The following is a 22,471-nucleotide window of genomic DNA, read 5'->3' on the forward strand; positions in this document are numbered from 1 at the left end:
ACAAAAACCTGAGCAAGTGGCAATTATGCACTGTAAAGCACATCAATCAGGAAGCTCCAAAATCTGTGAGGGAAGTCGGAAGGTGGACTGGACAGCCTGAGAAGTTGCTTGAGATGTGCAAGTAGCAATGGCATTGATACCTATGAAGCTAAAGGTGTCTCAATTCAATTTACCTTCAGAACCAAAATATTCAACAGAAGACGAGAAACTGGGACATTTGCTGAATGCATAAAAGAATTCAGAGGGGTGGTATGTTACTGCACAAGGACAGATAGTCCTACCCCCCTTGATAATGAGAGAAATTCTGCAAATTAAACATAATGAATGTCATTGGGGTGCAGAAGCATTGGTGAAATGGCTAAAACAAAACGTAGTCTTGGTACGAATGTTAACAATGGCCAAATCAATAGTGTCAAAATGTGAAATTTGCCTGAGGAACAACCCAGTGGCTAGACAGCAGGCACAGGTAGGAAGAATTCAGGTAAGTATAGAACCAGGAGATTATTGGCAGGTAGATTTTGTAGAGTTACCAAGAATTTGAGGGTACAAACACCTGCTGGTGGGGGTTGACACATTTTCAGGATGGCCAGAAGCCCTTCCCTGTCGCACCAACCAAGCCAAAGAGACAGTGAAGTGGCTGCTACATGAAATCATTCCCAGGTTTGGAGTGCTGTTACGGGTATCTTCAGATAGAGGACCACACTTTATAGCTACAGTGGTAAAGGAAGTGAGCATGCTACTGGGAATAGCTTGGGACCTCCACACACCATGGGAACCACAATCTAGTGGACAGGTAGAGAGGATGAACCAAACACTAAAAGGCAAATCAGTAAAATGTCAGGAGGCCAAGTTACAGTGGCCACAAGCCCTACCAAGAGCACTTTTAAGGACTGGGGTAAAGCCTAGGAGTGGAATGTCAGTCAGTTCCTTTGAAATAGTATATGGGAAACCATACAAATCTCCTGAGCCAAACCCGAATATACATATTGCAGGAAAACAGGAAATATATATAATCATGTTGTATCTCTTGGGAAAACCTTAGCACAGCTTTGGAGCACGCTCGTGTGGAATAGGCCACTGGCTCACGAGAATCCAGTCCATGATATTCTCCCTGGAGATGAAGAACCTTTAAAGGAGAGGTGGAGTGGACCGAGTGGACCCCATCAGGTGCTGCTGACCACTTTCACAGCAGTCAAGGTAGCTGGAGTGGATCCTTGGATACACCACACACGAGTGAGGAAGACCCATCCAAGACTGTGGGCTGCACAACCCCTGGGACTGACGAAATTGCAGATAAGACGGGTTTAACTGTTTAAAATTATCTTAGTACCTGTGCTAATACTCATTCTATGGATATTAATTGGGAGTGATATTGCTTGAAGATATGGAATGCAGGATAATCAACTAACCATTCTTCATTCTAGAAGAATGAAGAGAGAGGTACAGGCAAAAACGCAAGTGATAAAAGTTTCCAATGAAATTTGGGCTGAGAATGCGATGATTGGGTTAGGTAAAGATTTTGCCAAAATGCGAAACATCAGTAGAATAACTGCCTGTCTGCCAATACCAAAGGCAGCACGAGACCCAGTAAACTGGGAAATTATCACATCAAAATTACCTGAAATTCTGGACAATAAAACAATTGAATGTAAACGAGTACCCGAGTACAGGCAGAAAGTTAAAGTAACTTGGAACATAACAGGTTATGATTGGATGCAGTACCTGAGCAAAAGGGACTGTCTTTTAAGCCATGAGAAAGTGGGACAAAATCTAGAGTGGTGGGTTGAAGATCAAACCTTGCCAAATGGCAATGCTTCTTGCCACACTATCAAAAGGTCACAGAAAATATCACAAAGACCACCCTGATATGGAAATGTGAAGCAAAGGATAGAAAGGATAGGATGTAACCCTGGGACAGTGCATGGTCCCTGAGTATACTTCAAAAATTTCAATATATGGCAAACACTCCTTGGTGCCTAAAATGGACAGGCCCTGAAGATGGCACTGATCCAGCAGTAATAAACACTGCCACCAGCAGCAGAATGCAGGCAGATGAGGTAAGTTGGTGGGCATGTAATAAAACCTATGATTGCATGTCTGATGATGTAGAGATAAAACAAGTACCATCACTGGTGGCTGCCATGTGAATTGATTGTGCTTCTACTACATCCTATTTTATTCTATAATTTACATTACCCTGTTTATGTTTGATTCTTCTACAGGCACAATCAAGAGCCCAGGACAATTTGTTTGGGCAACGAGTGATGGTATCTGGACAAACCACCTGCCTGTAGATGGAAAAGTAAGAGAATTTACTCTGGGCCTCCCTACTTTATGTCCAGTCTGGGAAAGTCCCCATTCAATGGGAAACATGAACTTTTGCAAATAAGAAAAAGGCGAGAGGTTTCAGATAATGAAAGTCAGGATGAAACTTGGCAAGAACCCTCTAGAGGAGTAGAATTTGGGTGGACTCTAGAATCTCTGTTTGGCCCTATAGCAAACTACCGAAACAGAGAAATGATGTACAGACTTACAGGTCATGTAGAGAGGCTAGCAAGAGTTACTCGGGAAGGATTCAAAGAACTAAACATGCAACTACAAGCTACTACCAAAATGACTTTGCAAAATCGATTGGCTTTAGATATTTTACTCCTGAAAGAACATGGAGTGTGTGGGTTTTTAAAAGGACAAGTTGGTCATTGTTGCATCCATATCCCAAATGTAACTGCAGATGTAGAACATGACATCAATCAGTTAAAACAAATAGAGCATGGAGCACGGGATGAACAAAAGGACTTGACTACGAGTTGGTTAGATAAAATCTTCAAGGGGTTAGGATGGAATGTGAGTTCATGGATTAAATCTATTATTGAAAATTTAATAATCTAATTAGTTATGTTTCTAGTACTTTGGGTAGTCTACAGCATACTGAAAGGAGAGATACAGAGAAAGACATCCTGGAACCGACAGATAATGAGGGCACTGACAGGAAACAAGGATCCACGTCCATTGTCTGCGGATTCTCCGGTCCACAACAACATCCATAACAACGCTCATAACAACCCTGGATTCGAAGACGAGCATCCAGTATAAAGGACTGTATCAAGTGAAAGCATTCACACCTATAAAGTGAAAATGCTTTCAAAGGGGGGAATGTTAACATTGGGTTAAAGTGTTAGTTAAAAATAGGCTTTAGGAACAGGATAGGTAAGCACTGCATGTACGGGGCTCAGCGACATGATCACGAAGATTGCTTAGAGAATGGGGATTGTTTTAGTGAAATCATGCGGATTAGCACCTGTGAAATAAATCAGAAATACTATGGGAGATGGGGGGCTTAAAGTCATGCTTGGGGGAAAACAATGGAACAATGATAAGTTGATGATTAACATATGATTACATCACTGTTCTGTAAGGAAAGGTATAAAATTGTACTTGTTTCAAACCTATGGCGAAGCCAGATTTGGGTAGATGTTACACCCCGGCTTCCCGAGCTCGAATAAAGGCACCTGCATATAATCATTCCGTGATTATGTGTTTTCCACGCTAACAGCAGGAACTCTGCAGTTACGGCAGACGACGTGGTGTGTTCCAGCGAGCGGGGCGGGAGCAGCGACAGCCGGGCTCCTCCGCAGTTGTTGCAAAAACACCTCAGCCGGGCAGGCACACGCTCCCGGCAGGGAAAACGGGTTGGGATCCCGTGCCTTTTTTACAAGCAAGAGCTCACCCAGCCAGGAACAGAAGGCAGTGCACAGTTGAACGTCCCGTGATCGCAGCCAGAAGCGAAGCAGCAGCTTTCCTCCGTCCACTCTGGTGTCCACTGAGCAAGTGAGCTCCCCCCCACGGAGTTACCGAAGTTACTCCCCACGGCCCGGAGTGCCTCCTCTCCATACCACACCGAAGCCACAGCCTTTGTCTCTTACAAAAGAATTAATGGCCCTGAGCACCTGGTCGTTGGTTCCCTAGTAACAGGGATGGAGAAAATTCTACCCCCCCAACCTTCAACATGAGCAAGAAACATATGCTCTCTGCAAGCAATTTTGCCTGCTTGCATGATTGCTTTCTCTCTCTATGATTGGCTGGCTGCATAGTTGATCCTAAAACTTGGCAACAAAAGAAACGTATAAATACTCAAATGTGCTTAATAAAGGAGACCCTGCTAGATGACAAGTGGGATTTGTGTTTTCTTCAAACTGCTACAAGAATTTCTGCTGAAATGGCTGGATCCTCAGAAGGAAGAAGTCCGGTGATTAATGGAGATGGACTGTTAGGGGTGTCAGGGGTTCCCATTATACCAGAGACCCACTACACTGGAGCCCTTGATAACATTTAGGGTGGGTCCAGACTGAGAGGAGGTGTTTCCTGATAGACACAAGGGCCTCTCAATCCACTTTGAATTTTATACCTAAAGGGAAAAGTTGCCAAGAAGTTCTTTAATTATTCAGGGTGTAAGTGAGAAAGATGAGCGCATGTGTTTTATTCAACCACTATTAGTAGATGTGGGGGATAGGTTTGAAATGCAGGAATTTGTTTGTTCCTAATTGTAATTATAATTTACTGGGAAAGGATTGACTGGCTAAATTTGGAATACAAATTAATACTGTAAAAGGTGATACAAAGTCTAATGCTGTTGTAATGATGTGTAAAATGTCTGAGAAGGCCTATGCTGCAGTAAACCCAGAAGTGTGGGCAGTCCCAGGGAAATACAGAAAATTAGACATGGAGCCTCTCCAAATTATTTTGAAGCAACGAGGACAAGTGGTGTCTAAAAAGCAATACCCTCTTTTCAAGGGAGGGAAGGAAGGGGTTAGAGCCTGTTATTGAGTCCCTGCTAAAGGCAGGTCTTTTGGAGCCATGTATGTCTCCCTATAACACTCCTGTCCCACCAGTTAAGAAACTAGATGAATGGACACCAGAAGAAAAGCAGAATTTTAAAGTGCTAAAAAAACCAAAAAAGCAGCAGATCAACTGAGGCTCCTGCCCTAGCCCTTCCAGACAGGGAAAAAGAATTTGAATTATATGTGGATGTTAAACAGGACCATACTAAAAGAATTGTAGTACAAGAACACAGGGGAACATGGCAGACTGTTGCTTACTTTTCCAAGATGTTAGATCCAGTGGCCAGAGGCTGGCCTCAATGTCTACAGAATTGTGCAGCCACAGCTTTAATGGTAACTGAGGCCCAAAAATTGATGACAGGGAATCTCTTAAACTCTTGCATCAAGTTAAAGTTTTGTTAACTGAAAGAGCTGCTAAGTGGATGACCAGCCCTCAGTTATTACAGTATTAATCGTGTTTAATGGAACAGGAGGATGTAGAATTGAGAAGTGAGGAAGGGTTTAACCCAGCCTCCTGTTTGAACGGTCCTGGTGAGGGGGGACCGGGAAGAAACCCATGACTGCATTCAAGTGATAGATCTCCAGATGTGGGCTGGGGAAGATTTATGAGACACTCCGTGGCCTGAGGGAGAAAATGTTTGTTGATGGATCTTCAAGGGTGGTAGAAGGGAGGTGAGTTACAGGATATGCTATTTTTTGGGAAAGGGAATTAGAGGAAGTGGGAGGCAACCGTTCACATGGTCAGCTCAGACAGTGGAGCTGTATGCACTTGTAAGGGCCTGTGAATTATATCAGGACAAGATAGGGACTATTTTTACTGATTCTAAATATGCATATGGGGTGATACATGCATTTGGGAAATTATGGGAGGAAAGAAGTTAACTAACCTGCAGGGGAAAAATGTTCGTTCATGAGAACTTAAAATCTCACCTATTGGAGGTAGTGAATTGTTGCAGTGTGCTAGCAGGATTTAGGGTATGCATATTAGCACGAGATCATTGGTCCTGCGCTCTCCTCTGCCCCCATTCTGTGTATGGTTTATGTTCTAGAAGTCTCTCCCTAGCTCAATGTATTATTGGTTTCCTGAGTTTGTATCCTCCTCTGCTGTAAACCTATTGGTTGTAACCCCTTTTCCCCTCCTTATCTCCTCCCCTCTGGCTTTCCCTGGTTGGCTCTTTGGAGCTGACCACTCCCCTTCTCCCTTCCCTTTTAATCCTCTGCACCCTTGTTTGGGGTTCGCAGTCTCTGGGTTCCTTGCCCCTTCCCCACCCCTCACTTTCCGCCCCTCTTCGCCTTCCTTCGCCCTGTGCCCGTGGATCCTAATAAACTCCCTTGGAACCCCAGACTGCGATCCTGCACTTCTTTGTTCACCGCGCCTCCACGACGACTTGTGTCCCCTGAGCCCCACTGCCTGCCGCAGTGCCCTGTCACCCCCGTGTGCCCCAGCATGTCTCAGCTCCGGACGGCTCCCCTCTGTGTGGCGTGGGGTGTCCATCCGTGAAACACGAGGCTGTGACGCTGCAGTGAATTTACCAAAAGGGGTGGCAATAATACACGTTAGGGGACACCAGGCGGGGTGCTCAGAAGAAGCAATAGGTTGGCTGATGAAGAGGCTTGGAAAGCTGCACTGTTGCCAGAAATCTCTAAAATACTCCTCTTACTCCAAGTAGTCCCACCACTGCCAGAGAAACTGTCTTTTCTACCAGAGGAGCTTGAGATAATTGAAAATAGTGGGGCAGAAGAAAAAGAGGATAACTGGTTTACAAGGGATGGCAAACAATGGATACCAAAGGCTCTGGCCTTACAGATATTAAAAAAACTCCATGAAGGGAATCATTGGGGATCTTGAGGATTGGCAGAGACCTTCCTCAAAATGTATGCTGCTGTGGGTCTTTTTAATCTGGCAAAGCAAGCTATTGAGGGTTGTTTGATTTCTGCTAAAGCCAATAACAGGGTTACAAAGAAAACTGCCAGGTCAGGGAGGCCTTGGGCTGTATACCCCTTCCAAAGATGCCAGGAGGATTTTACTGAAATACCATTAGTAGCCAGGTTTAAATATCTTCTGGTAATAGTATATCAGCTAATAGGGTGGCCAGAAGCATTCCCAACTGTTTCAGCAACTACAGGATCAGTTTTTAAGGTATTTTTGGAACAAATAATTCCAAGATATGGGATTATGGAAGCAATAGACTCAGATAGGGGAACTCATTTCACAGGAAAGATCCTTCAAGGAATTATGGCTGCTTTAGGAATGCAATGGAACCTCCATACCCCCTGGAACTCGCAGAGTTCAGGTCGGGTAGAAAGACTGAATAGAGAAATAAAGAAACACATTTGAAGCTGGTGATAGAAACTAAGATGCCATGGGTATGGCTTTTGCCACTAGCTTTGGTAAGAATAAGGGCCAGACCCAGAGGAGATATTCAGTTATCTCACTTTGAATTGATGTTTGGAATTCCTTACCCTTTTAATTCTCAGCCTAGTGGGGGGGGGTAGAGGTATGTGATGTATATTTAAAACACATATGTGGCCAGAATCCTGTCTCTTGTGAAATCTCTTAGACAGGAAGCTCAGCTGGCACAGACCCTGCCTTTGGACTTTGCTGTTCGTAACATCCAGCCAGGAGATTGGATCCTAGTTAAAGAATAGAAAGAAGCACCACTGGCGGTGAAGTGGCATGGACCTTTCCAAGTGTTACTGACCACAGAAACAGCCATCAAGATAGCTGAACTAGGAGTAGACCCATCACACTCGGGTCAGGGTCTCTAAGGCCCCGGAGATTTGGATATCTCAGCTGGAGGAGAAGGATGGGAGGCATCAACTGACACACCTCAGGAGTGGACCGGAGTAGCAGCCAGTGTGTCAACATTGGGGGAAGCCCCATGTGCCTACCACAAACTGTCTGCTGAAACAGTCGGAATGGGCACCCTTCCTTTCACATCTCCAGGCATTGGGGGGCCAATCCTTGTTGTCATTATTTTCTTTATGTTGTTTTTGTGCCTTCACTTGCCACAGGTGGTGCAGATGACAACGTGAGAATTAGATTAGGTAAATAGATTACACCATTTGAATGTTTTTCTCAATATTAAAAATCCTCCTTTTATATTGCCATTCAGGTTTGGGCTGGGGTGGGATAATAGTTTTTTATTCCTAGGAGAAGAAATAGCAAAAACCTTTAACCTTAGCAATTGATGGGTCAGGAGAACCAGGAGAATTTGAAGACTGGTGGTGGGTGGCCAGCCCAGTCGAACCTAAATGGTGAGTCAGCACCCTGAGTGAGGTCCATAATGGGACAGGATTTGGGTACGAGGAAGGCAGTCCATGGCAATTTCATTATTCCAAAACAGGCATTTATTGCCTAAATAGGACAGGGGGTGTATATGTAGGAAAAAGCATTTGTGAATGGATTTTCCCTATGGGTTTTGACTGTAAGACCCCCCAGTTGCCTTTGTTATGATTGTTCCAAATATCGAAGCAGATGGAATCAAATGCATAAGTTCACTAATGGTAGCTGGGTAAGGTGTTCCTACCACACTTACCAAAGGGATTTTGAAAGCTGTAAAACAGTGGGAAGGGAGAGGTTTTTGTACTACCTATTTTTAAGCTGCCCCTGAGACAATTCCACAAGTAGGATGCGTGTTGTCTGTGACTATCAGTAGAAGTGGCAAGACCAGAAAAGAACTGCAACCCTTTTAAATAAGTTCTGGTCCAGATCTAACAAAATAGATCTGGGGATGTAACTGTAGATGGAAACCTCATGTGGGAGCTTGGAAACGCAAATATTGTGACTCTTACGATGGGGCAACTATTGTTGGAGGGCCATTAGGCCCAGGAAACAAGCTGTATTTTGACTCACCAATTGATGATGAAAAATGGGAAATCCCCTTTGCCAATGGAACCTGAGCTTTGAAAGGGCATTATTGGATTTGTGGCCAACATGCTTATGGCAGGTTAGCTCCAAACTGGTCAGGGATATGTTTTATAAGGTATATTACACAATTGTTCTTTTTTTGCTACCACAAATTCAGGGAAATCAGTTAGGAGTCAAAGTATATGATCTATTATAAGAAGTTTGTGGAAAATGAAATTACTCAAATTGCTGTTTGCAAATAGATGACAACAGAAAAGTAGTAAAACAGATAACAAAGAAAATAAAAAAGTGAGCTCATGTACCAGTCCAAACATGGAAAGCATGGGAAAGGATAGACATGTTTTTGTGGACTATGGCTTAAACCAATGCTGTTTTTCCTCTTATGTGCTATAGCAACCCTAATCTTCTTTACCATGCACGATACCTTGTCTAGTGCAGCTCATTCAGCATGTGATCAAGGGGATGCATGTGGTAGCCATGCCTACTGATCCAGAAATGGCTACAAAATGACAGAGAATGATGTCACTGCAAATAATCATAAGATGAAAAAAAAGAGCCAGGAAGAGAAAATTTAATCAATGGTAACTAAGGTTTCTAAAAACAATTGTTGAGAAAATAAGAAGGGGAAGGATTGAAAGGAATGAGAGGGAGGTGTCTTTACAAACAAACTGTGGGGCCTGCTGGTAGATATAGCCAGATACTGATAGGTGAAAGAAGCAATGGGAGGAACCATAAATTCCAGAGGAATTCCACTAATTGACACAGACTGTTGCTCACCCAAGGCTGCACTAAATTCCTGGACTTAGAGAAAAAGAACAGAGATACAAAGTAAAAGGGGGTCTATGATTTAGGAAAAAAGACAAAATTTCACAACCTATATAATTTTAAGTTGTAAAGCCGGTATGTTTATTACAGCGCCAGGCACGTGGGAGGTAGCCCTCCAAGGACGCGCACTGTCAGTCCCATATGGCTCGGTATATATCTGGTTACATTGTTACACATTCATGGAGTTTCTCAATATGTTTATACACATGTATAACCTATCCCCACTTCGTATTATAATGAGTTCAAAAGTAATTTCTATATCCTTGCACCTGCGTAGTTCCGCTTGGTAGGGGGCTCCGGGGGTCTTTTTTGAAAAAGGACAGGAGATCTTTCTGTTTTACACATACGTTCTGAGTTTCTGTCCAAAGGCCAAATCAACATATTTGATTTTTTGCCAGCTTGGAGGTTCCATGAGTATCATAGTCCTTGTTTGGCAAACACAGTGAATGTTAAGCAAAGAATACTCTCTTTATTGAGTTATCAGTCTTGTCTATCAAGTAGTCTCTTACAAGTTATTTTTAAACTTCTGATTCCCTTGTGTCATCTGTATTAGGCAATTTGGGGAGTCTGTACCTCTCAAGTACCTCAGCCAATGGGGAAAGAGAGAAGAAAATGAGGCTGGGAAATTAGGATAAAAAGGAGGCTGCGTCCTCCAGCAACTGAGAGACCCTATGGGAAATGCCCCGTGGCCTCTCCCTTTAGTTGAATAAAGTTACAGGACTCCTCTGTCTCCTTTTTGGACATAAACCTTTGACATTGTGGATTAATTTTCCTGACAGTAAACTTCCTTATTTCAACCTACTAGTTGTTTTCCATCTTATTTTCTCTACCTTGTCCCTCTGAGAAGGGGAATGATAGAGTGGCTTGGTGGGCTGCCTGGCATCCAACCAAGGTCAACCCACTACACTGTCACTTTAAGACTCGGCAACCTGAGAAATGGAATTTATGTGTTTTACCCCAGGTTAACAGAATGGGTGGTCTGTAGGGTCCCTTTAAAAAGTGGGAATGCACAGGCGATAAAGCCTGTTGTTTCTCTCTGGGCTCCTGAGGGGGTTTCCTGGGGCAGGTCTCCGAGTCAAAACACAAGAAGTAGGATTTCATAATCCTAAACTGTTCCAGAGCGAATTATGCAATACCTTTTCGCCGCTACTGCTTGGAAAAGCCTGACTTGGGCCGCATCTTTTTGGTGTTTGGCAGGACAGTTTCTTACTCCCCCCCCCCCCCCCCAATGCAGCAGCAAGTTGGAACTGCAGTGCTGACACCAAATGGGTCCAGGCAGGCCAAAAGGGAGCAGGGAGGCTGACGTCACAGGACTGGAGCTGCCCCAGACAATGCCAGCACCCCCATCTACTGCCAAAACTGCTTCATAAGTTCCTCCCTTACTATGTTTTTCTTCCAAGAGGAAGACAGGAGAGAGGGGCTTCTCTGCCATATCATCTTTCTCTTCTGGTCCGCGTGGTCTGCTACAGTGGCCACCATCTTGGGAGAAGGGGGCTTCTCTGACATAGTTTCCTTTGTTCTGAAAGGAGTTAAAGAAAGAATTTTGTATTTTTCCCTAGTTTAGTAGTTTGTTGGTTTTTTACTTGTTTTTGTAGTTTGCCTAAACATTGTAAGATTCTGTGGAAAACAAAGTTCACTCTCCTGTTAGAATTTTAAAAGTTTAATAAATGACAATAGGGGACAAAGACAATAAAGCAAAAATAACTGTGCTGGGTGCTTGGCCCTTAGCCAGAGGCACCCCATAACTACAGGATACGTGCTTTACATAGTTTACCTATTGCATCAGCCAAATGCATATTCATAGACAATTATGCATATTCAAACATTTCCCCAAACTAGTTTGCATGTTCCAGGAACTTTTTAGCATGGCCCCTCCTCTGATCCCCCTTTTTAGAGCACGTGCAGTCCTCTGGGAGAGTCGTGTATCGTCCCTCCATTCCGTAGTTCCAGTAGGTGACAGTTGCTGATCGTTGAGATGTCAAAGGCAGGGATCCTCGTCATGCCCGCTCCTCGGATGTTATCCAACCAAGTTATTGTAAGTTAAGTTTAGTTATTGTAAGTTAACTACAAGTATTCTAAAACAACCATATTAGCTATTTCACCACTATATCTAAGTTAATTACAAAAAAATAAAGGCAATAAGTTATTATTACACAACTATATCTTTATAACAAAGCTACTTCTGTAAGAATTAACATTATACACATAGCATCCATTTTGATATTTGTGTAAAGCCAATACTACAATATGTATTTATCGCAGTTTCATTTTATAATTTGGCTTTACTTACTTGATTTTGCTTAAACTTTGAAACTTTCAATCTATAGTTTAGTTTTACCATAATAACTGCCATTTGTAGCTTTGTTTTAATTGCTATTTAGACTATTAGCTCATAGTAGAGCGTTGATAACAAGGGACTGAGAAGATGAGCAAACCTCACCAGCTGTGGCTTGTTGCAGTTTAAAGGAGATGTTATAGAAGACCTTACCCAAAAGCGTCTCTGCCCAGTCCGGTTCAGCGCCTCAGTGCACCAAACCCTCTGTCCCAGGGCTGGACACTGCACTCTCACCAGCCGGGGAGCCATAAGGCTAGCTTTGGTTTCTCTGGTCTGCTTCCACAATCGGCGGTGATAAAGGAGGCGAGGAGGGTCTATGCTGAGTGTCCATGGAAGGTTTTATTCACATGGCTGCACCAGAGGCCAAAGGCCTCCCCTGGTTCATAGACCATGTGCATCGACCACATGTGCATAGATTAAATGCTGCATAGACGACAAGATGGTGGAGGGTGAGGGGTTTTCTAGGAAGACAGAGGAAGCAGGGACAGCACATTGGCCCAATGATCTCTGGGCACAGGGGCAGTACATGGGTGGAGTTAGGGTACAGGAACCAATAGGGAAAACCCGAGGGAGTGGCCAGGACTACATGGGGTGGGGAAGGCAGGACAATAGGTGACAGGTACAGGCATTAAGAAAGGGGTGTGGGGGGTAACTGCAGCTATTATCACAACATTTCCCCATTTTTTACTAAATTAAAGAGGGAAAGGCTTTTCCTGAAAACCCTCATAGCAAATTTTTAAACAACAGAAAAATGGTAAAACAACATAATGTAAAGCAATAACAAAATTAGTTCTGCTGTGGATATGGCGAAAATGATGATGCTGTTGAAAAGGGATAACTGTTTTAAGTACTTGAATAAATGCTAGAGCACTTATTAAACAACAGAGGGAACAGTCAGATTTAAAATGATGATGCAGCTGGCTGATTTTGATGTTGGAGATCAGCGCAGGCTGTTTTCGGACTGCAGTCATCTTTGTAGTCTTTTTGTTTTTCTTCTACTACAGCTGCTAGGACGAAGGCGGAGTTTGCAGCAGCAATCGGGTTTCCGCCGAAATCATTTTCAGCTTAGGAGGGGGAGAAGTCTCTGGACGCGGCGCAGCCTCGCTGGGCGAAACACAGTTTTTGCTTGCTGCAGCTCTGCCGGGTCCGGAGCAGCTCCGCCAGGTTCCGGCACGGCCTTGGGGATCACTCTGGCGCGGCTCCGCCGGGCTCCGGGGGCCGTGTCCGCGGCAGGAAGTCGGAGGTGCGGCCCTGCCGGTTCCCGGTGCGGCTCCATCAGCACCTCCGACTCTGCCGCGGGCAGCCGGAGATGCGGCTCTGCTCCCCGCCGAGAGGGAACATCCTGAAAGGATGAGGGAAGGGGCGGGAACCCGAGGCCCAAGGCAGACACCCCAAAAAGGGGCGGGGACCCAACACCGAAGGGAACACCCCAAAGGGTTCCGACGCCGAAGGGAATGCTCCAAAGGGGAGGAGCCCGCGCCTGAAGGGAAACACCCAGAGGGGGAGGGATCCGCGCCCGAAGGGAACGCCCACCGACGCAGGGGGAGGGGCCACGACGGAACACAAGGGACGCGGGGGGCGGGGCTTGGGCAAGCCCGGGAAAATTTCAAGGGGAAGAAGACAATATGGCGCGCTCGACCATGCGGCCGGCGCTATATTGGAAAACACGTGGAGTCGGCTCAGCTGAGGTTTGGGGCACAGGAAAGGAGGTTAGCAGGGATCCCGAGCTGGAGTGATCAGTTCTAACCCGGGAGAGGGATAGAGGAGACTGAAAAGCACATGGTCAGCTCTCTCCTGAGGGTCAGAAGGGGAACACGTGTTGGTAGGGGGAGGGGTGCCGCCAACACATGGCTGGCGCCATGTTGGGGGATACATGCGGGGGAAGGTGGTTATTAGGGAGAGAACTAGGGTTTTTCACTTTCAGATAACTAAATAAAACAAAATACACATTAGTTCACTTTATGTCTCGTGCGCAAAAGCTTCCCACACAACTGCTGATTCCCCACTCCTTATAAAATACAGCTAATCTTAAAAGAAAAACTTCTCCCAAAAGGGGGGCACAAAACTTAGGTCTCCTCTTGTTAGAAGTGGGTTTTTTCTTGTCGAGATTTCGCATGGAACACGACTCCCTTCACCTCGACAAGACACCACCCCTAACCCTCCACCCACCCCAAGGCAAAAAGAATAAACTAAAAAGAAAAAAGAGACCCCTGTATGAAGCCGACCAGGCCTCCACCGGCTCCCCTCCCAAGGGGCTTTCCAGAGGGCTTACCAAGCACGGAGAATCAACAAAAAGCACTCGGTATGGTCCACCACCGTTCGGCCAACCTCCTTGTGATTTAAGAAAGAGACAAAACTTCACAACCTGTATAATTTTAAGTTGTAAAGCCGGTATGTTTATTGCAGCGCCAGGCACGTGGGAGGTAGCCCTCCAAAGACACGCGTGCCGTCAGTCCCATATAGCTCAGTATATATGTGGTTACATGTTACAAATTCATAGAGTTTCCCAATACACTTATACATATGCATAACCTATCCTCACTTTGTATTATAATGAGTTCAAAAGTCATTCTTATATCCTTGCACCTGTGTAGTTCTGTTTTATGGAGGGGTCTTTGCAGAAGGTCTTTTTCACTGACCTTCTCTCCATCCAAAGGCCAGAACAACAAATTTGGTTTTTTTGCCAGCGTGGAAGTTCCAGAGTATCACAGTCCTTGTTTGGCAAACACAATGAATGCTAAGTCAGTAGATATATTGTGTGGTGAGCAGTTTCTGACAAGTTATCTCTTCTGATTCCCTTGTATCAGTCCCTGCTTTTCTGTAAAATTAGTAAATTCTTTTACTAGAACATAAATTTTTCTTCTCTCAATGCCTTACCATGTGCATTTGACAGAGAAGTCAAAATTGCTACTCGTTGTAACATTCTCCAATTCCTGACACATAATATAAAGGATAAAATAAAGCTGATGCTAACTAATATTAAAAGAACAATGATAGGGTGACATAACGTATTTAGAATACCAGTTGCAGTAGGTGACCACCCAAAGAGCACATCCCACCAGTGATGACTTGCATCTTGTTTTGCTCTTTGTAAGATTCTGCTTATTTTTTCCATGTCATGATGAATAGTAATTAAAGTTTTCTTTCCATTTTCTTGAACTTCTTTTAAAATTTCAATTAGGTCTTCATGTTTTACTAACTGTTTTACTAATGTAAAATTCATTCTAATAGGTGTGGGCAACAATTTGTGGTACATAGTGTAATTAGATTTTATCAATTGGTAGGATACAACTGGGGCTAAATACAAAAAGTCACACCCAACGATCTTAACAAAATTACAGATACAAAATTTAGAATGATTTTTAACATTTATGTTTATATTATTATTTATTTCTACAAAAGCACAAACAGTTCTTAAGCACGCACAACCTTGACCAATATACACAAGCACAGTTTTTTGATCAGCATTTGGATGGATTTTGAAGTGGCAGATGCCTTGCTCTGTATCAAGGCATATGTCTTGGGCATCAATTGCATTGTTTTCACAGATAAACCCCTGTTCTTGTGTAATACAGGATTCCAAATTCACAGTCTGCCACTTCTCCTATACTATCCGGGCCCATACCCTATGTTCAGAGGGATAGAGCACTGTTTTCTCATGGTTTAGTCTTAGTGCAATAATGGGATGGATAACATGGACAGTGGCATTACGTATAGTGAGCAAAAAGGCTGTGGCCATATTAGCAATAGGGTCATAGGTGAAGTTTACTTGGGTCCACCAAGATTGAAACTTCTTTTCTAGGTCAGTGGCATTGTCCCAAATAACCTTGCGAATTTCAATGGGGAAAGTGCCTTCACTTCCTTCTCTTATAATTAAGGCAGCTGCTGACTGCATCCATAGTTGGGCTTGTATACAATTAAGGGCCAGGGATACATTGTCTTGGGCTATACTAAGTGCATTTATTATTAATTCATGGTCTTGCTCTTCAATTTCTTCCCATTTTGGTAATACTTATGAAACTTGCCACTGTTCGTTTCCTAATGCTAATAGAGAAGACTGTAGGGGCTGTCTTAATTTTACTGTCGCCAGTTACAGTGGCCAATTTATTAGACACTTATTTGGGTTGCTTTTCCATAAGTAGTTTCACTAACCATTCGACAACCTATTTTAATTACTTCTCCTACAGTCCCCTGAAGTTGCCACAATGTTTGTTTTTCCCATTCTTGACTTGCATACACTTGATTTTCATGCATAACTACAGTTAATAGATTTAAACCTTTTATATCAGAATATTTCCCCATGGATCCTGTAAACTGCCTAAAGGCTTGGGACCAAGGCCACTCCGTATTGTCCTGGTGTCCCGGGTTAATGATAAGACTCTCTCTCCTCCGAGAGCAAAGGGCCCCGACACCCCCTCCCCCACCCACAACAGAACCTCTTAGATGGAAGTGAAGAAAAAACTATTTATTTGACAAAACCACGCAGAGTGCCCTGCAAGGCACAGGGGAAGGGGAAAACCAAGGTGAAAAGGAGTTATTCAACCTGATTAAAAAGTCCTTTCCTCAGACGCAGCCCCTCTCCTCCTCGCCCCCCCCGGGGCCGGGTGGAGCTCCCTGGAGAGCTCTGCTGTCCTCTGGCCCTCCTGGGTCTCCGGGTGGCAAAGCAGATCGAAGAGAAGGGGTCCAAACGAGGAAAAAGAAAAAATGGGAAAAAAAACGGGAACAGAGCTCACTCCGACCCCCGTCCAGCACGCAGTCTCTGCCGGGCAACGAATCCTCCCCCGGAGCGAGGCTTGGGGAAAATGTTTTCAAAACAACCCGCGTTTCTCTCTTCGGCTGGGTGTAGTTAAAGAGACAGGACCACACATTTTTACACATTTTTTCTTTCTTGGGCATATAAGCCAACGATAGGGGATAAAGGATTATCATAACATCAATCCAAGACACCTGGATAGAAGTACTCCCCCATCCCTGGATTATAATTATGATCGTGAGAAAAATAATTTTCCTGGTTGAACTTGAGTGACTTTCCATGGAGAATTATGGGCTTTCTTCACTCGGGTATGATGAATCCAGGCGTTCTGCTCCTTGATTTTAATTGCGGTGAAAGTGGTGAGGAGTACTTGAAACGGTCCTTCCCACTGTGGCTCCAGAGTTTTTTCTGCAGGAGACTTAACATATACATAATCCCCAGGTTGAATATCATGTACAGGCCCATCTAAAACTTGGCTTCAGGTTCCGGCCACGTGTTTCTCAATCCTTTTGAGTTGCTTGCTTAAAGCCACCATATAGGTGATCATTATTTCTTCCCCAATTTGGGTAGATATTCCTTTTTGTATTCTGTATGGTCTCCCATAGAGTATTTCAAAGGGGCTTAACTATTCTTTAGTTCTGGGTTTGGTCCGAATTCGTAGCAATGCAAGTGGGAGAGATTGGGGCCAGGGTAAATTGGCTTCTTGCCCTAGCCTCACAATCTGTTGCTTGATTAGATGGTTCATTTTTTCTACTTGGCCACTTGATTGAGGGTGGTACGGAGTGTGGAGTTTCCATTTTATGCCTAATTGGTGGCTGATTTGCTGCATCACCCTTGCAATAAAGTGGGGTCCTCTGTCTGAGGATATTGTGGCTGGAACTCCGAAATGTGGTATTATTTCTTGTAGCAATACTTTAGTTACTTCTCGGGCCTTAGCAGTTCTGGTGGGGAAGGCTTCTGGCCACCCTGAAAAGGTATCTGTTAATACCAAGAAGTATCAATACCCCCCTTTTATTGGAAGTTCCGTGAAATCAATTTGCCACTGCTGTCCAGGCCCGTGACCCCTCCCAATTTGACCAAGTTTTAATTTGCGGGTAATTTTGGGTTTAGTCTGGAGGCAAAGATCACACTGCCGGGTTACCTGTTTGATGGTATCTTGTAATTTCCTGGCAATAATTTTATCATTTAAATATTTATATAGAGCATCTACTCCCCAGTGTGTTTTCTGATGTTCTTCCCTAATTAATGACCACAATAAATGAGAAGGGATTACTATTCTTCCCTCTGCTGTAATAGCCCATCCTTCTCAGTTGTATGTTCCTTTCTCACTTTTAATTAACTTTCTATCTTTTTTGTTATATTTTGGCTTACCTTCTAGGGAGACTTGTCCATCTGGGATCAAAGCTCCTTCCGTTGTTACCTCACCTTTTGCTGCTTCTTTTGCCTCTCTGTCTGCCAGCTCATTTCCTTCCGCCAATTCAGAGCTCACCTTTTGGTGTGCCTTGATGTGCATGATTGCTACCTTCTCAGGTAGCTGGACTGCTTCCAACAGCCGCAGTATTTCTTGTGCATGTTTGATGTTTTTCCCTTGTGAGTTCGACAATCCCCTTTCTTTCCAAATGGCTCCATGTGCATGTACAACTCCAAATGCATATCTTGAGTCTGTATAGATGTTTATTTTCTTTCCTTCTGCTATTTCCAGAGCACGGATTAGAGCAATTATCTCAGCTTTCTGTGCAGAGGTGTTTGTTGGCAAAGGTCCAGACTCTATTACCTCTTTGCAGGTGGTAACTGCATACCCTGCATGTCGCTTTCCACTGATGACGTAGCTGCTCCCATCAGTGAACCAGGTTGCTGCGTCATTTAAAGGGGTATCCTTCAGATCTGGACGACTGGAGTATGTGGCCTCAATGGTCTCCAGACAATCGTGGTGTACCAGTTCTCCTTCATTCCCACTGAGAAAAGAAGCTGGGTTGACAATATTAGTTACCACTATTTCTACATCATCTTGTTCCACCATGATTGCTTGGTATTTCAGGAACCTCTGTGGGGAAAGCCAGTGGCCACCTTTCATTTCCAGCACTGCGGACACTATGTGGGACACTAGCACAGTCATTTTCTGGCCCAGGGTAAATTTCCATGCCTCTTGAATGTTCATCACTACTGCTGCAACAGCCCTGAGGCACCCCGGCCATCCTTTGGCTGCTGCATCTAGTTGCTTAGACAAATAAGCAACCGCCCATCAGTATTGACCCAGGTCCTGAGCTAATATTCCCAAGGCAATCCCCTGTTTCTCATGGGAAAACAGAAAGAATGGTTTACTCACGTCTGGAAGTCCTAGAGCTGGAGCTGACATGAGGGCATTTTTCAGCTGGTCGAAGGCCCATGTGGCCTCTTTTGTCCACTGAAGATCTCTCTGTTCTGTGTTTATGAGAGCATATAGGGGCTTCACAAGTAAACCATAACTATAAACTTAAAGTCAACACCATCCTGTCATTCTCTAGAATGTTCTGAGTTCTTTCACAGTTTGAGGTTTTGGGATCTGGCAGATGGCCTCCTTGTGGTCTCGTCCCAAAGTTCTCTGTCCTGCACTGATTTCATAGCCCAAATAGACTACATTTTTCTTCGTTACTTGGGCCTTTTTCTTGGAAACTCGATACCCCTGTAGTCCTAGAAAGTTTAGCAGACTTACTGTCCAGGCAAGACAGGCCTCTTCAGTCATGGTAGCTATTAGGAGGTCATCCACATACTGCAAAAGTTTTCCTTCTGATGGCGGGGCTTCCCAAGATTCTAAGTCCTTAGCAAGTTGATCTCCAAATATGGTAGGACTATTTTTGAACCCCTGAGGCAACTCTGTCCAGGTGAGCTGAGTTTTACGTCCACTTTTAGGGCTTTCCCATTCAAAAGCGAATATTCTTTGGCTGGCTTCGTGGAGAGGGAGGCAAAAGAAGGCCTCTTTCAAATATAGAACAGTAAACCAGGTTAACTCCGGTGTTAATTCAGTTAATAAGGTATATGGGTTTGCCACCACAGGGTAGAGGTCTTCTGCTATCTTATTTACAGCCCTTAAGTCCTGCACTACTTGGTATGATCCATCAGGTTTGCGAACAGGTAATATAGGGGTGTTAAAATCAGACTGGCATTCTTTCAATAGTCCTAGCTGCAAAACGTTTTCTATTACTGGGCTAATTCCTTCTCTGTCTTCTTTCTTTAAAGGATATTGTTTAACTCTAACTGGCTGTTTTCCCTCCTTGAGTTTGATTTGTATGGGAGGTGCATTCTTAGCCCTCCCAGGAACACCAGTGGCCCAAACCCCAGGAAATACCTGATTTGTTATTTCTTCACTAATTTCTTCTTCAGTCTCAGTGGTTGTCAATATTAAGCTTAATATTTCTATATATTGGTTATCATTCACCTCCAGAGTAATTTCTCCATGTTTAAACATAATGGTTGCTTGTAATTGTTCCAATAAGTCTCTACCCAAGAGTGCTTTTGGAGAGTTGGGCATGTATAGAAACTTATGAATTCCCCATTGTTTCCCAAGTTTATACTTCAGGGGCTTACAGAAATATGCTTTTTCAGGTTGGCCAGTGGCGCCTTCTACCATGACATAATCTTCCCCTATAGGCATCAAAGCTTTATTCAAGACTGAATAAGTTGCCCCCGTATTTACCAGAAACTCTACTTCTTTCTCTTTTTCCCCTAGCTTTACTACAACCAGGGGATCTGCTAGGGTGGAATCCCCCGGTCCTCTTCAGTCTTCCTTAACATATGCAATTTCTCTTTCCTCAGAGTTATCCCGTTTCTTATTGGGACGTGTACTTTTCTTCTCTGGGCACTTATCTTTCCAATGTCCGAATTTCTTGCAGTTTGCACACTGGTCCTTGTGCAGTCTGGTTTTTCCTTGCCTCTGCCTCCCTTTCTGATTACTCCTTTCTCCACTCTCTTCCACTAATGTCACTAACTTTTTGACTCCCTCTTTATATTTTGCCTCTCGGTTACTGTACACTCTCCACACCTCATCCAATAATACCTCTAAATTCCTGCTCTCAGTTGAACGCAGTTTCTGGAGTTTATGTCTAATGTCCCCCTGTGATTGGCCCAAAAAGAGAGACACTAATTATTGTATCCCCACCTCTGACCCAGGGTCCAGTGTTGTGTTTTTGTGCATAGCATCTTTTAATCACTCCAGAAAGTCCGTTGGAGACTCGGAGGGGCCTTGCTTGACTGCATACAGTGCTGACCAGTTAATGGTTTTAGGAATTGCCTTTTCTATGGCTTTCACTATCCACTCCTGATAAGCCTGTAGTTTAGCCATTTTGGCTGTTCTGTTTGGATCCCATTTTGGGTCCTGGAGTGGCAAATACTCTTTGTGATCCTCCTGTCGTGTTTTGTAATAATCCCCAGCCAAATCCTCTGCCTTTTTCAAAATTATTTGGTTTTTGGTTTCTGTTACAGCCTCCAATAACAATTGAATATCATTCCAATTGGGATTATGTTGTTTCATTATAAAACGTAAATGTTTACATACGATTGTTGGATCTGCTCGATAATCTTTTGCAATCTTTTTCCATGCTTCTATATCAATGGTAGAAAAAGGTACTCTGATCAGCCCTGTATTACCTTCTGGCCCTACTGCCTCTCGCAGTGGTGCTTACAGCACTTGCCCCTACTTCCCTCGTGTTTGAGCAGGGACCGGGCTTCTTGGAGGGGAAGGTGTGTCCTCCGAGTCTGCATCATTCTCTCGCTTCCTAGGAGGGGATTTAAGAAAATCAGTTAATTCTTGTTCTTGTGTTGCTGCCTGATGAACCTTGTCCGGTTTTGTACATCTCTGGCCTATGCTGCAGGCTGAACAGAATCGCTTGAGTCTGCTCTTAGTATTTTTATTTTCCCTTTCAGGGGCCAATATCAAGGGATCCTGAGGTGGTACAAACCCACAGTCTCTCTGCCGTTCGGGGTGGTTTCGGAAAGAGTAAAACATGTCTGCATAAGAGACTTCATCCCACTTTCCCTCTTTCCTCAAAAACATTAACTGCAGAAGGGTGTTATAATCTAAAGATCCAAAAAGTGGCCATTTTTCGTCATAATCTAATTTATATAAAGGCCACCACTGGTTGCAATATTTAATAAGGGTCTTCTTATTTTCTGTCCCCCCTGTCCCGGCTATTTCTTTCCAGTGTACTAAAATGCATCCAAGGGGGCTCTTTGCCATTATTTCTTTACTCTGGCCACTTCCCATTTTACTTAAAATCTTTATTTAAATGTTATATTACCCACTCTAGGTCACCTGCATAATGTATTAACCACTCCTTGTGTGCGGGGGAGCGTCTCTCGGTTAGTATTCCCCTCCGTCTTTCTTCTCCCTCCGTTTAATCGTTATAGCTTAAACTGTCATACACGGCATAAAATTACTCAACACACCGTCACAGCAAAGACGAATTACACAATAAATTTCTATGCACAATATCAAAACAATACACGAAATCCAAATACTCATAACTTACTTCCGGGATCTGGGTTATCCGGGGCGTCACTTCCGCCCCCGGTCTGCGGTTAGTTCCGGGATCCGGTTACCAGACACTGAGCACACACACACACACACAGCCACCATAGGAGCTCCACACGCCCACACACCCAGTAATGTTCTGCCTACCCTTTCTCCTGCCTCTTATACAGTCATTGGCAGGTCTATCTTGGCTTCCAAACCTGGAATGCAGCAGAACCCTCGGATTCGCCCTGATCTCTCTCGGCAGATCTTGTAGAATCCTTTCCCCGCCAGCCCACGGCTAGCTGCTTGCAAGCCCAAACAGGGACCTTTGCTGTGCACTTAGATGTCTCTAGTGCCTTAC

General features: G+C 44.1%; 2 long non-coding RNA genes across 2 annotated transcripts in view; both read right to left on the reverse strand.

Annotated features, from left to right (window-relative positions):
* The window catches only part of LOC146425541 (uncharacterized), a 384,874-nt gene extending 369,662 nt beyond the window's left edge, over positions 1–15,212 (reverse strand). The window contains exon 1 of the long non-coding RNA XR_014846598.1: positions 14,844–15,212. This is a non-coding gene — a long non-coding RNA (uncharacterized LOC146425541). The remainder of the gene's footprint in view (positions 1–14,843) is intronic.
* Positions 15,213–19,957: 4,745 nt separating this feature from the next.
* LOC146425548 (uncharacterized) lies at positions 19,958–22,215 on the reverse strand. Its single transcript, XR_014846594.1, has 3 exons — positions 22,127–22,215; positions 20,758–21,373; positions 19,958–20,712 (listed from the first exon to the last, which is right to left on the reverse strand). It is a non-coding gene; the product is annotated as an uncharacterized LOC146425548 (long non-coding RNA).
* Positions 22,216–22,471: the final 256 nt, after the last annotated feature.

This window comes from Lichenostomus cassidix, chromosome W, assembly GCF_008360975.1.
Source record: "Lichenostomus cassidix isolate B80296 chromosome W, HeHo_3.0, whole genome shotgun sequence".
In the NCBI taxonomy this organism is placed as follows: domain Eukaryota; kingdom Metazoa; phylum Chordata; class Aves; order Passeriformes; family Meliphagidae; genus Lichenostomus; species Lichenostomus cassidix.